The sequence below is a fragment of the Sapajus apella genome, unplaced genomic scaffold, assembly GCF_009761245.1.
Source record: "Sapajus apella isolate SASKATOON/1434 unplaced genomic scaffold, GSC_monkey_1.0 scaffold126, whole genome shotgun sequence".
NCBI classification, from domain to species: domain Eukaryota; kingdom Metazoa; phylum Chordata; class Mammalia; order Primates; family Cebidae; genus Sapajus; species Sapajus apella.
In genome coordinates, this window is record NW_022437066.1 from 1,763,494 (window position 1) to 1,776,542 (window position 13,049).

The window sequence follows — 13,049 nt, forward strand, 5'->3', positions numbered from 1 at the left end:
TCTGCCTCCCAGGTGCCTCTGGAATGGGGATGAAGCCCGCCCATTCCTTCCTCCCAGCTGTGCAGGCTTAGGGAGAATGCAGGTATCACAGTAGGCTGTGGCTACGCTGGGTCCTGGGACCCCAGCCCCCTACCACGGCCTTCTCCTCTGAATTCCTGGAGCCCTGGGGGCCCATGTGGTGTGATGTGGCTTCCTCTCCACCCACTCTCAGCTCCTGATGGATTGAGGGGTCCTCCCCAGCCAGCCAGGCCCACAGCCTGCCTCACCCAGTTCTGTCCACTCCCCACCCCATCCTGGGCCTTCCCGGGGTGTCGGGAGACTCCAGGCCCCTGAAAGGCTGCTGTGACCCCAGGTGTGACTGGGACCAGTCCAGGAGCAGGAAGTGGGCTGCACTCCTCCTCCGGGGACCCCTCCCTGCGCCCCGGCCCCTCCCTGAGAGAGCTGCTCTAAGGTCAGGAAAGTGCCACCCTGGCCAGACCCTCAGCAAACGCCACCCACGGGACAGTGGCTTCAGGCAGGCAAGGAAAATAAACACGAGGTTAAAACGGGGTCGGTTGGTCCCAGGCTGGCTTGTTTTTCCTGTGAAAGGGAGGCAGTGGGAATGAGAACCATCTGTGCCCTGGAGTGCTACGCTACACGAGGTGCTTCTGGCTGCTGGGCCCACGTGCCCTCCCCCAAAGACCACAGGAGCCAGGCAGGGCCTTGCTCCCTCCCAGCCTGGGCTGAGGCTGCTGGCCGGCAGGGGCACTGGGGCTGGCTGGGGCACCACCCTCTTTTGCCACAGACCTGGGCCTGGCTGCGGACAGAGAGCGGCCTGCCATTGGGCTCGGCCTTCCGGGCCTCCTCCATTGGGCTTCAGGCCCCCCTGAGCCACCATGATTATAAGGGCTGGGGCTGCCAGGGGCCCTGCCTTCGCCAGGCCTGGGCTCAGCCCTCTTTCTCCAGGCGCTGCTGTCATCAGGAGGCCTACAGAGGACCACTGTGAGCCCCTGTGGGTCCCCTGGGTTAGTGGTGGGGACCTGGTGACTGGAAATGGGGGCAAATGACGGAATGGTGGAGGGAGGGAGGTGTTCGAGGCCTCGCCACTGTCATTGCTGGGGAGCTTCTCCCTGCTCCTTCCTTGATGCAGGGAGCCGGGAACCTGCATCCCCTGGCCAGGAGAACCCCAATGTTATATCAGAACTTCTGGGGAAGCCTGCACCCCTGAGGGTTCTGGCAATGTGAGGCTGAGCTGGGCTTCGAGGCTGTGTGACCTGCCACGAGTTGCTTTCCCTCTCTGAGCCTCAGTTCTGTCACTGGAGGACTGCCCTTCCTGCAGGATGTGGAGGGTCAGCGAGGCAGGCGTGGGGTCTGCACGATGCTTGTCCCTGTGCCTGGCATATAGCGAGGGCTGCTGGGGTCGCACTGCCCCTCACAATTGCACCTGGCCCTGTTGGGCCCCTGTGGTGGGTCCTGGATGGATTGGGGGTATGTGCCCGACACACTGCACAGAGAGGCGGCTTCTCCTGTCCAGGGACCTGATTCTCCCGTTGAGAAAACCCACGAAGGGGCCCTGGAGATGGAGTGTGACAGGCCAGGTGACAGGCCTGATGTGCGGGGTCCACATCCAGAAGGGAGATCCTGGGGGGATGGCCCTCCACTGCCACCGCCACCCACGTGCCCTGGTGCCTGCCTGATGCATTTCCCTCCACTGGCCCTACACACCCCTGGGCACTTACCAGACCCCCCAAAAGCCCGGGAGTGCAGCCCCTTCCATTCCTAATGGGCCTGGTGCCCAAAGGGGCATGAGAGGAAGAAAAGCCATTTCCCACTGGACTCATCCTTCTGGCCACAGCAGCCAGGGCACAGGGCAGGCCTCTGGCAGACACGATGGCTCCGTGGTCAGAAAGGCACCACTTCCCACTTGCCGGGAAGGGGCCCTCGGAAAGCCCTGCACGGCAGCGCCGAGGGGTTCGTGTCTGCCCAGGGCCCCACTCACTGCTGGCCATCGTCAGGGCCACCCACACCTTCAGGCACCTGCCACATGCCTGCCCTGGGTCACTCAGCCCTCCCTGGCATGCCGCACTTTGTCCACACGCCCTGTGTGTAAGTGGTGACACCACTGACAGCTCAGGCCTCACCTGGCCGGGCCAGCTCTAACCTTGGCCCTTCCTGGACCTCTTGCCCTGGACAAGCCTCTGGGAGGCAGCAGTGGGACAGCCACAGGGTTCTCGGCTTCACCCCTGGGAGTGGGGAGCCTGGGCTCTGGATGGAGGCAGGCACTTGAGGCTGGTGTGGCCCTGTGGGCAGGGGCCAGGCTCGGGAGAGGCAGCCAGGTGGCCCCAGGCCACCCCGGAACAGAGCACATGCCACCACTGGTTTGCCCGGGCTGGGGACAGTGGCAGTGAAGTGTTCCTGTGGTGGCGGTGGCATCCCACCGCCCCGAGACCCCAGCTTCCTCCTGCTCCCGCCTCCCCAGTACCCTTCCCCAACAAGCCGCTTCTGCAGGCCCAGTGGGGGCCACCAGCAGCTGCCATCACCCACCCTGGGCCTGACGGTCCCTGGCCAGCCTCAACTGTGGATTCCAAGCTGGGGAGGGAAGAAGCAGCCTGGGAGTGGAGAGAGAGGGAAGGAGACCCAAACACACACATGCACACACGCGCACGCACACACACATGGAAAGAACACTCGGTCTTGGCATTGCCTCCCAATAATCTCACTTGAAAAGAACTCTTGGGCTTACCATGTCCACATAGCCTCGTTGCTCTGAGAATGAACCTACTCTTCCTCACAGCTCGGGCACGCGTCTCTCCCCGTTGCCCACGTCCCCCCTTGACAGCGTCTCGCACTGCTGTGTCCTCTCCTTGGGGACCTCCAAGTCCCTGGAGTTTGGGGACTGCAGGGTGGGTGGAGAGGCCCATAAGCTCCACAGGGAGTCGGAAGGAAACAGTCTGTCCCACCCAGGGGCTGAGCACCTCCCTAGGAGATGACACCCACACCCAGAAATAGCCGGAGGACTGCATGAGGCCACACGACACCCACGCAGGACGAGATACCTGCCACGCGGCATTCCTGGCTGGTTGCTGGCAGCTGCAGGCTTTGTCACCCGGGTGATGTCCCCAGGGTCTGTGGGCAGGCAGGGCACACGGGCAGCTCATACTTCCTCATCATGGCAAGGTGGGTCATGTGGCACTTCCTTGGTCTTCCCCTCTGTGCCCCACCCAGCCTGGCAGACGGTGATGCCATGCGTGCCAGGGAAACACACGCACACACGCACACAAGTACAGGCAGTGCACACATGCACAGGAGAGTCTGTGCCTCTCAGGTTCTGAGGGCAGCCCCCGGGTCCCCCCAGGGTCTGTGGTAGGAGGGGAGTCTTTTAATATCAGCCTAAACCAAACAGAACAAGAAAGGTAAACTTGCTGCCCCCAATAAATACTAGGAAGTCACTCCAAGGCAGAGAAAATGCATACCAGTTTTTACTTTTAGGGGTTCGATTTGTGAGTTTCCCACGTAGGGAGTCTGATGGCCAGGTGAGCGTCCTGGGGAGAGGACGCAGGGAGTCTGATGGCCAGGTGAGTGTCCTGGGGAGAGGACGCAGGGAGTCTGATGGCCAGGTGAGCGCCCTGGGGAGAGGACGCGGGGAGTCTGATGGCCAGGTGAGCGTCCTGGGGAGAGGACGCGGGGAGTCTGATGACCAGGTGAGCGTCCTGGAGAGAGAACTCGGGGAGTCTGATGGCCAGGTGAGCGTCCTGGAGAGAGAACTCGGGGAGTCTGATGGCCAGGTGAGCGTCCTGGGGAGAGGACGCGGGGAGTCTGATGGCCAGGTGAGCGTCCTGGGGAGAGGACGCGGGGAGTCTGATGACCAGGTGAGCGTCCTGGAGAGAGAACTCGGGGAGTCTGATGGCCAGGTGAGCGTCCTGGGGAGAGAACTCGGGGAGTCTGATGGCCAGGTGAGCGTCCTGGGGAGAGGACGCGGGGAGTCTGATGGCCAGGTGAGCGTCCTGGGGAGAGAACTCGGGGAGTCTGATGGCCAGGTGAGCGTCCTGGGGAGAGGACGCGGGGAGTCTGATGGCCAGGTGAGCGTCCTGGGGAGAGGACGCGGGGAGTCTGATGGCCAGGTGAGCGTCCTGGGGAGAGGACGCGGGGAGTCTGATGAGCAGGCACTGGTCTTGGGGAGAGAAGCCGCACAGTGTTGGGTGCACATTCCAGCTCCACTTCTCAGCCTGGAGGCCCAGGCGCGTTCTGTGTTCCCCGCCCATCTGCACCTCCAGGGCGGATGGAGGCCCAGCAGTTAGAATGATGGCTGGCATATGTATGGGGGGCACTCAGTAAATGCAGCTGTGCTGGGCTGCAGGCCTGGAAGGAGTCTTGAGGGGCTCTTGTATCCATGACCCTGCGCTGGTGGCCGGAAATGACAATTTACTCCCTTGCAGCTCGGGGGCCAGAGCCCAGAATCGGGGCTCACAGAGGAGGGGCCGTGCTCACCCAGGCCACCTCTGGGGGCTGCAGCGTCCTGGGCCGTGTCGCTGCCGTCTCTGTCTCCGTCTCCATGCAGCCTCTCCTCCTCTCCCCAAAGCTCTGGTCTTCGTCTCTTATGAGGACACTCGTCATTGGATTTAGGGCCTCCCTAATCTAGGACGGTCTTATCTTGAGGTCCTTAATTACACCCACAAAGACCGTTTCCCAGATGAATCCCCACGCGAGGTTCCCAGGGCCAGCCTTTGGGCAGCACCCCACCCCACTCACTTCTCCCTTGCGCTGACTGTCCCGTAACTTGGATCAGGTCACGCGTGTGGCTTTGCGGCTTTCCTGTGTCACTTAGCATGTCACAACTGCTTCCCTGGTGTCACTGCTGTGGTTTGAATTTGTGTGTCCCCAGCCTTCATATGTTGGAACCTTTTCGTTTTGAGGTGGGGCCTTTGGAAGGTGCTAAAGTCACCAGGGTCCCCATCGCAGCACTTGCTGACCAGCGAGGCCCTCTGCCCTTTGTCCTCTCCCCTTCTGCCGGGAAAGGACCCAGCGAGAGGCACCCACTGGGAGGCACAAAGCAACCTCCACCCCCACCGAAGCTGCTGGCACTGAGACCCTGGACTTCGGCCTCCAGAAGTGTGAGAAATTAATGTCTATTTTGCATCAGTGACTCACGCCCAGGTATTTTGTTCTGGCAGCAGGAAAGGACTAAAACGCCTCAGGGAAAGGTCTTCACAGCCAGGCACAGGGACTCACATCTGTAATCCCGGCACCGTGAGAGACGGGCACAGGGGCTCACGCCTGCAGTCCCGGCACCGTGGGAGGAGGGCACAGGGGCTCACGCCTGCAGTCCCGGCACCGTGAGAGACGGGCACAGGGGCTCACGCCTGCAGTCCCGGCACCGTGGGAGGAGGGCACAGGGGCTCACATCTGTAATCCCAGCACAGGGTCTCTCCCCTGAGCCTCTGCTGAGTGTTTTCCACCCTGGGCCTAGTGACCCGCTGCTGGGTGCCATGGAAACCCTGAGATATCTGCAGCAGCGCCTCCCCACTTCTGCAGGCTTCGGGGGCTCCTCTCCCCCAGGCCCAGGGCCTCTCTTGGTCCCTGACAGTTTGCCTGTCTGCCACCGTGGCTACTTTGTGGGTGAGCCACTGGCCAGCAGGGGTGGCTGTCACCTGGTGGGCTGGACAGGGTCCTGTGCTTGGCTGCTCCCTGTCTCAGCAGACGCTCTCTGAGGGTACAGACGGTGATACAAAGACCTCGCCCTGTTCTGCTCCCGGGAGCCCACCCACACCCCGCACACCTTTGCCCAGGCCTCCTTTCCTTGAGGGCTCCGTCTTTTCCTGTAGGCTCCTAACCAGCCAGGGAAGCCGTTTGCCGCTGCCCATGACTGTGTTTCTATTCTCCTCCCAGGCTGCTTCCCTTCCCCCATGTGAGGGTGACCAGGCGATACCAGACCCCCTGAGGGTGACTGTGCTGCGGCTTCCAGGGGCTCCCCCGAGGCATTGGCGTGTGGTGGTACCCATTTCAGTGTTCCCTGAGCCCACCCATCCATAACCCAGGCCTGGCCAGCTACCCCCCTCCAGCGGTCCACAGAGCAACACCCTGGCCTCTGAGCGACACCCCAGCCACCAGCAACACCCTGACTAAGCAACACCCTGACCACCAAACAACACCCCAGCCACCAGCAACACCCTGACTAAGCAACACCCTGACCACCAAACAACACCCCAGCCACCAGCAACACCCTGAACTCCGAGCAACACCCAACCACCAGCAACACCCTGACTTCCGAACAACACCCCAGCCACCGGCAACACCCTGACAACTGAGTAGCACCCTGACCACTGAACAACACCCCGGCCACCAGCAACACCCCGAACACCAGCAACGCCCTGACCACCAGCATCTCCCCAACCTCTGAGCAGCGTCCCATCCACCGCCCCTCTAAGATGAGGCAGGCCTCAGAATCTCTCCAGGTTTCCAGCCACCTTGGCATGGTGGGTGAGTGCTGGGCACGCTGCTGCCGCCAGAGGCCACTGCACTGTTGGGTGCGTGTGTCTCTTGGAGGCCTTTTCTCACCCAGCCCTGCAGCATCAAGTCACTGAGGGGCTGTATTGATGTGGCATCTGAGGAAGGCCCCAGTGGTCGGGGCAGGGCAGGTACGCATGGCCCCAGGGCAGGATGGTGAGCCAGTGTGGTTGTCCATGCCAGGTCTGGAGTGCAGTCTATTTCTGATCACCATGGAGACCGTGCTGCACCCCAGGCACCGGCCTGGACCGGGGAGCTACACAGAGCGGTGATGGCAACCACAGGCTTGCTCCTCCTAGAGCCTCATCCTTGCATCTCCCTCCCCTGGGGTGGGGCTGTTTTACTTTCTTCTCTGGGCCAGGAAGGGGTCTAGTTTTGTGGGCTCCCCTTCACCTTCCCCATGGGAATCATAACGAGAGCTCTTATCCTGCAGACCAAGGGTCCAGTGTGGGGCCCCCAATGCCCTCCCACCACATGTCAATCGCAGCTCCTCATTTAGAGCCCTGGGCAAGGACCGCTGAGAACTGAAGTTGGGCAGAGCTCCACCAATGGCTGCCGTGACACAGGACCACGATGACAATCTGGGTCTCTGGGTATCTGTGTCACCCCCACCCCACTGTCCTCAATATCCAGCAGTCCCCCCATCCCAGTGCAGGTCCCTTGTGAAGAAGGGCTGGCCAGAGTATTGCATGTCCCTCCCGGCCACCTCTTCAGTCATCGGTTCCAGGTCAGAAGACTGGCTCAGGTCCAATCCCCAGCAAAGACTGTGACTTTTGATTGGGGCTGCCGCCTTCAGTCCCCCGTCCTTAATTTATTCTGCCAATACAAGTTGACAACTGCCCATCTATCCCGCCCCAGGGGATCCGTGTTCTAGTCCTCTTCATAACTCTCTGGGTTGATGCCCCTCTGACCCTGCCATTAATTAATTAGGATATTTGCAACTTCCTGACGTTTGGCAGTTAAGCGTCACCCTCCGGCCTCTGTTATTTTAGGATCTCCTCATCTCTGTTGCTGTCTGTAACGGCCCCTGGCCTGCAGGGAAGTCCCCATTGTCCTCGTTGGAAGTGCTGGTGTCCTTCTGACCAGCGCCAGCCATATGGCCTTGACCAGTCATCAGTGGTCTACTGTGGAAGACAAGCCATTGGTGGATCTTTCTGGATACATGGTTCACAGTATTCCCAGCCTGGCATGCTGTGGACTTTTCAAGAGAACTCCAGGAGCTAAAGACAATGTGGAAAGACCTTTACACTTTTCCAGGAAAATGTCTCCCAATTTGGACTTCTATACCTAGCCAAACTAACCACCCAGTGCTCACCTGGGGGTGGAATAAAAACACCTTCAGGTATGTGTCCTTCCTCATGGGGCCACTTGAAGGACATGCTATCACCATCAAAGGGGTCTAACTACAAAGAGAAAAGGGCATGCAGGAAACAGGGGGCATCCCTCGGAGGAGATGCACAGTGAACCCCAGAACAACCCTGCTGGGGAGATCCTGGGATGCCACCCTGCCTCTGGCGTCAGCCAGTTTGGAGCAGGGGAGAAGATTCTGGAGGAATTTCTTCCAGTAGACTAAAGGGATAGTACCTGCCTCACACATTTGTGTGTACACGAGAAATTTAGGCAATTGGAAGAAAATTTGAGGTTATTCATAAGCCCCCAGAATTACACAAGCCAAGGAGAAAACAAGAGGAAAAGTATTCATAAGACCCTACAAGGCCAGCTGTAAATAGTGTTTTCATGTGCTTTCTCATTATGGAGTCTATCAAAGCATGATGCTGTGAGGATGAGGAGGGACACAGGTGGCCAGACAAGCCACGAGGTGGGGGCTCGGGGACCACCTAAACCCGACAGATCAATAGGAGTTTGCTTTTTACCAGCACGGAGTAAACACCAAAGGAGTCCGCTAGAAATAAGAGTGCTTGCTTCTGGGAAGGGGGAAGGAAACTGTTTTTCATACAAAGCCCCGTGGCATTATTTGGCTGTTTTGCAAAAACACTTGTAATACGACTTTATCTACTTTCTGCCCTGCCCCCGGGGCAGGGGGAAGCACATCACACAGCCCGAGCACACACACTGCGGGGAAGGACTCACTGCAGCCTCTTCAGCAGCAGGAGAGCAGGGAGCAGGGAGGGCTCTCCTTTTTATTGAGGTGGGGTCTCGCTCTGTTGCCCAGGCTGGAGTGTAGTTGTGTGATCTTGGTTCTCTGTAGCCTTGACCTCCCAGGCTCAAACGATCTTCCCACCTTGGTCTCCCGAGTATCTGGGACCACGGGCATGTGCCACCACACCTGGCTAATTTTAAAATTTTTTTGTAGACGTAGGGTCTTGCCATATTGCCCGGGATGGTTTCAAACTCATGGCATCAAACGATCCTCCCCCAAACCTCCAAAAGTACTAGGAATACAGGTGTGAGCCACCACGCCCAGCCAGGGGCTCCCTTCTGAGCAACCTGGGGCCACACACAGCTCCTGCCAGAGCCCTCTCCTGAGCTGGCTGCCGGGCCTCCCCCTGTAGACATGGAAGGAGGCCGCTTTGGGGCTGGCATGACTGCTGGAGTGCATGGGGACCCTCGGCCTGCACCTGGAATGCTGTCCCCAGTGCCTGGGTGGGAGTAGGGCCTGCTGAGGGCTGGGTGAGGTTTGAGCTCTGTGACCACGCAGGCTCTCATTGGAAACGCTGTGAACCCTCATGAACCCAACACCCCGGGCAGGCCCCAGTGGCCGCTCCCTCTCGTCAGAGAGCAGGTGAGTGCAGGGAGGAGCTGGCGTGGCCCCGTGGCAGCTCTGCTCTCTCATCTTGTCCTCTTGGGGGCCATAACCCAGCGTGGAGGGACGCGGGGAGGGCATGGTCCAGACACGCTCAGTAGGATTTGCCTCCTCCTGCAGGTCCAGCTCTGTGCTCACGCTGGCCAGGTGGATGTCCTTCTGCTTCTCTGACATTGACGGACAAAGTCACCCTGCCCCCAGCAGCCCACCCAGAATGGCACAAACCCGAGCCCATTCTCGGTGGGAAAAAACCCACAGGGGTCTCATCCGGGATCGCTGGACACCTCCTGGCCGTGATGCAGAGGCGGAAGGTCCAAGAAGCTCCCGCAGGGGTGGCCCCTCCCCAGCCCCTGCCCAGGGATAGGGGCTAGCTCCAGCAGGGCCTTACCTGGGGCAGCGCCCAGCAATCTCCGGAGGCCGAGGGACTGCTGACCCCCCAGCTGCCTGCAGAGGGGCAGGGCACCTCCCGGCCTCTGGCCCCAACTCCAGTCTGAACACCTAAAGGAGTTTCTTGGTGACAGCTTTGTTTTCCTAGGGTGCTTTTCTGTGTTGGAGGGACACATTTTCTTGGGGGCGGGTGATGGGTGGTAGGGACCCCACCCTCTCTGTATGCAGCACAGCCCTGCAGGTGGCCCCGCTGGGATGAGGAGAGGGTGCCACCTGCTGGCACCCCTGTGGCCTTGCAGGTCCCCTGGGAGAACCTTGGATTTTCAGGGATCAGACAGGCTGCCCGTCCACAAGGGGACCCCGGGTCCGCAATGCACCTGCTTTGGGAGTGGGGCGGGGAGAGGGGGCAGCACATCCTGCCCCACCCTTAGTTGAAAAACTGAAGTCTAACGGCCTATGGGAAATTCAGGATCTGAGGACCCAGAGACCCAACACCCTGAGCAGGCGCAGTGGGGCTCAGCAGGAGAGGGCGGCAGCCCCCACAGCCCTCCTGTGGCCCCTCCTTCCCGACTGACAACCCAGCCTGGCTCATTTTTAAGTGTTTTTGGTAGTAGACAGGTTCTACCCCAGAGCCGAGTGGCCTTTGGGTTGGGTTTGGTGTCCAACTCAGCTGCGCCTCCATAAGTCCCTCATCAAGCCCGAACGGCCCCACGGGGCCCCCTCAACCTCAAGGTTCAGAAGCAGCTCCGGGCTGGAAGCCTGCAGCGCAGGGCCCTGCTGGCTGGTGGGGGGTCCCTGGGGAGGATATAGACAGGAGGGGTGCAGCAGGCTGGGAGGGCTTGATGAGGGCTCTGGCGGCCCCACCATCCCCTGCTGTTCTTGGGGAGCACAGCGGGGGTGTGGATGGGGTGCCCCAGGTGCGTGCCTGGCCCCTGCCAGCCAGGGCGGGGTCCTCAGTGGTGCCTGGAGACCCTTCTCCTGCTCTGCCCCCCAGGGCCCCTCAGGGCATAGTAGGGTGGAGTGCCCAGGTATGTGCCCCACCCCATCCTGCCCACAGCGGGGCAGAGCACACGTGAGGCCCCTGGCAAGTGCTGGGGCTGCATGGGGCCCTGGAGCCACCAGGGAGGAGCCCACACAGACGCCTGGGGTTTCTCTGGCAACAACGGCCTTCCCCTCCCTGGGGGTGCCGCTCCCAGGGTTCTTACTTTCTGCGGGCAGTGGCCTTTGAGTCGTGGCTGCCTCCCATGAAGGACCTGGAGCCTCAGCCTTCCAGCAGGTGAGTAGAGGGCTTTCTACCTGAGCCCCACCCAGGCCTTCCCAAGCGCCAGTGGAGGGCCCTGGGGCAGGAGAGCCATCGGGGTTGCTGGGTGGGGCTGAAAGGGCACAGGCAGGTGGGGAGGGGCCTTAGACTTTCCTTTTCCAGGGACTTAGCCTGGAGAGACCAGCCCACAATCCTCTGTCTGGCTCCCCTGGGCAGGGAAGGCGGTCTTCCCACCTAGGGGCTCCCTCTGAGGGCTTGGGGCCTCCTCAGAGGCAAAGGCAGACCACCCCTGGAAGAGGAATTTCCCCCTCCTGACCAATGGGCTGCCCAGCCTCTGGGCTCAGGTCCCCATGTGGGGCCTTGGCATGAAGTCAGCCCGTAATGCACGATCTGTTTCCCCATCTGTGAAATGGGGATGAATACTGCCCAGCCCGACGGCGCTGATGCCCAGTCCTGCATTTGGCAGGGGGTGCTGGGCGGCCTGCTGGAAGGCTGATGCCCAGTCCTGCATTTGGCAGGGGGTGCTGGGCGGCCTGCTGGAAGGCTGATGCCCAGTCCTGCATTTGGCCCTGTCGGGCAGCACATTCAGTCCTGCTGGGTAGCGTGTGTTAGAGGTGGAGGCGGCTGGCCGAAGGAGGCTCACCGCTGTACCCCACAAAAGGAGCCCAGCTGCCCGTTCTGCACCCTGGGGTAGGGGTCTGTGGCTCCTCTCCCAATGGCGTGTCCATACCAGCAGCTACCGGGTCTCAGGCTCCACAGCTGCATGGTTGCCTGGGGAACGTGCTGGGCACAGGGCTGGGTGCCCTGGCGGCGCCAGCTTGGGAGACGTTGCTATCCACAGCGGCTCCGGGGGGTGTCGGGTGGCCTGCTGGGTGGCTGCTGCCCTCACGCTTTGCTGCTGTGGCTGTGGCCTCTCCTCGGCGAGGCGGACGGTGTCTCCCAGCAGCTGAGCCACCCCTGCATGCCGTGGGCCAGGGCCTTTAATTAGGGGCTGCATCACCACACCTGGCGGCTGGCTGAGGGCACTGCAGGGGTTGAGGCCCGGAGGTTGGAGGGGAGCCGGCAGCTGTGACCCCGGGTCCTACCTGTCACTCCTGCAAGGGCAGAGTCCCCATCCATGATTTCTCCTCGCCTCATCTCACCCTTCACTGTTTCCATCTGGCTTCCCCCACAGCGCCCTCCCCAGGGTCTTCCCAAATCACGGGCTGTTGTGCCACCTTGTTCCCACCCTTGCATCTGCTACCTTTGTGTGGCCCAGTCCCCTGTGCCTGGCCCTGTCCCAGGGAAGTGGCCAGTGTCTGCAGCCTTCTGCAGCGTCATGGGGTGGCCAAGGCTGGAGGGCCAGGTGCCCGGACTGCCACCCGAGCAGCCCAGGCTGGCCTTGCCTGCCCTGCAGACCCGGGCAGGTGTGTGTGTGTGTGTGTGTGTGTGTGTGTGTGAATGTGTGATGTGTGTTGTCTGGGTATGTGCATTGTGTGATGCGTGCATGTGGTATGTATGTGATGTGTGGTCTGTGTGTGTGTGCCTGTGTGTGTTTTGTATTTTGTGTGTGTGTGTGATGTGTGTGTTGTGTTTGTGAGTCTGTGTATGTGTTTGTGTGTGGTGTGTGTGTACTGCATGTGTATGTATCTGTGTGTGCTGTGTATCTACGTGTGTTGTTTGTGTGTGGTGTGTGTGCTGTGTGTTGAATATCACAGGGGGGGCATGAAGTTTCTGGTGTGTGGGTCCCAAGGTGCCCAGGTGTCCTCGTCCCCTGCGGGCCATTTTCCCGCACCTGGGTCAGCCCCTGGAGAGCTGGTGCTTCTGGAAGGGCTTCTCTTGGGATGCTGGAAATGTGACCCTGTCCTGGGTGCCTGGTGGCCTCGGGACATGGCCAAGGGTGCTGGAACCTCCAACCAGGGTGCAGGGCCAGCCTGGTCCGTCTGCTGCCGGGGCCCACTGCTTGGCACCCAGGGCCGGGGCTGGGGACATGGAGGCTGGGCGCCGCGCTAGGTGCCATGCCCACGTCCAGGCCTGTGCCTGGCTACGGTGACTGCGGAGCGCTCTGTGGTGTCCCACACCGGGCCCCACGAGGCAGGGGTGTGGCAGGTGCCTCCCCTTCACGGCCCAATGGCTCTGTCCCCCAGGCCTGCTCGGGCCTGCCCAGGTTTGCTT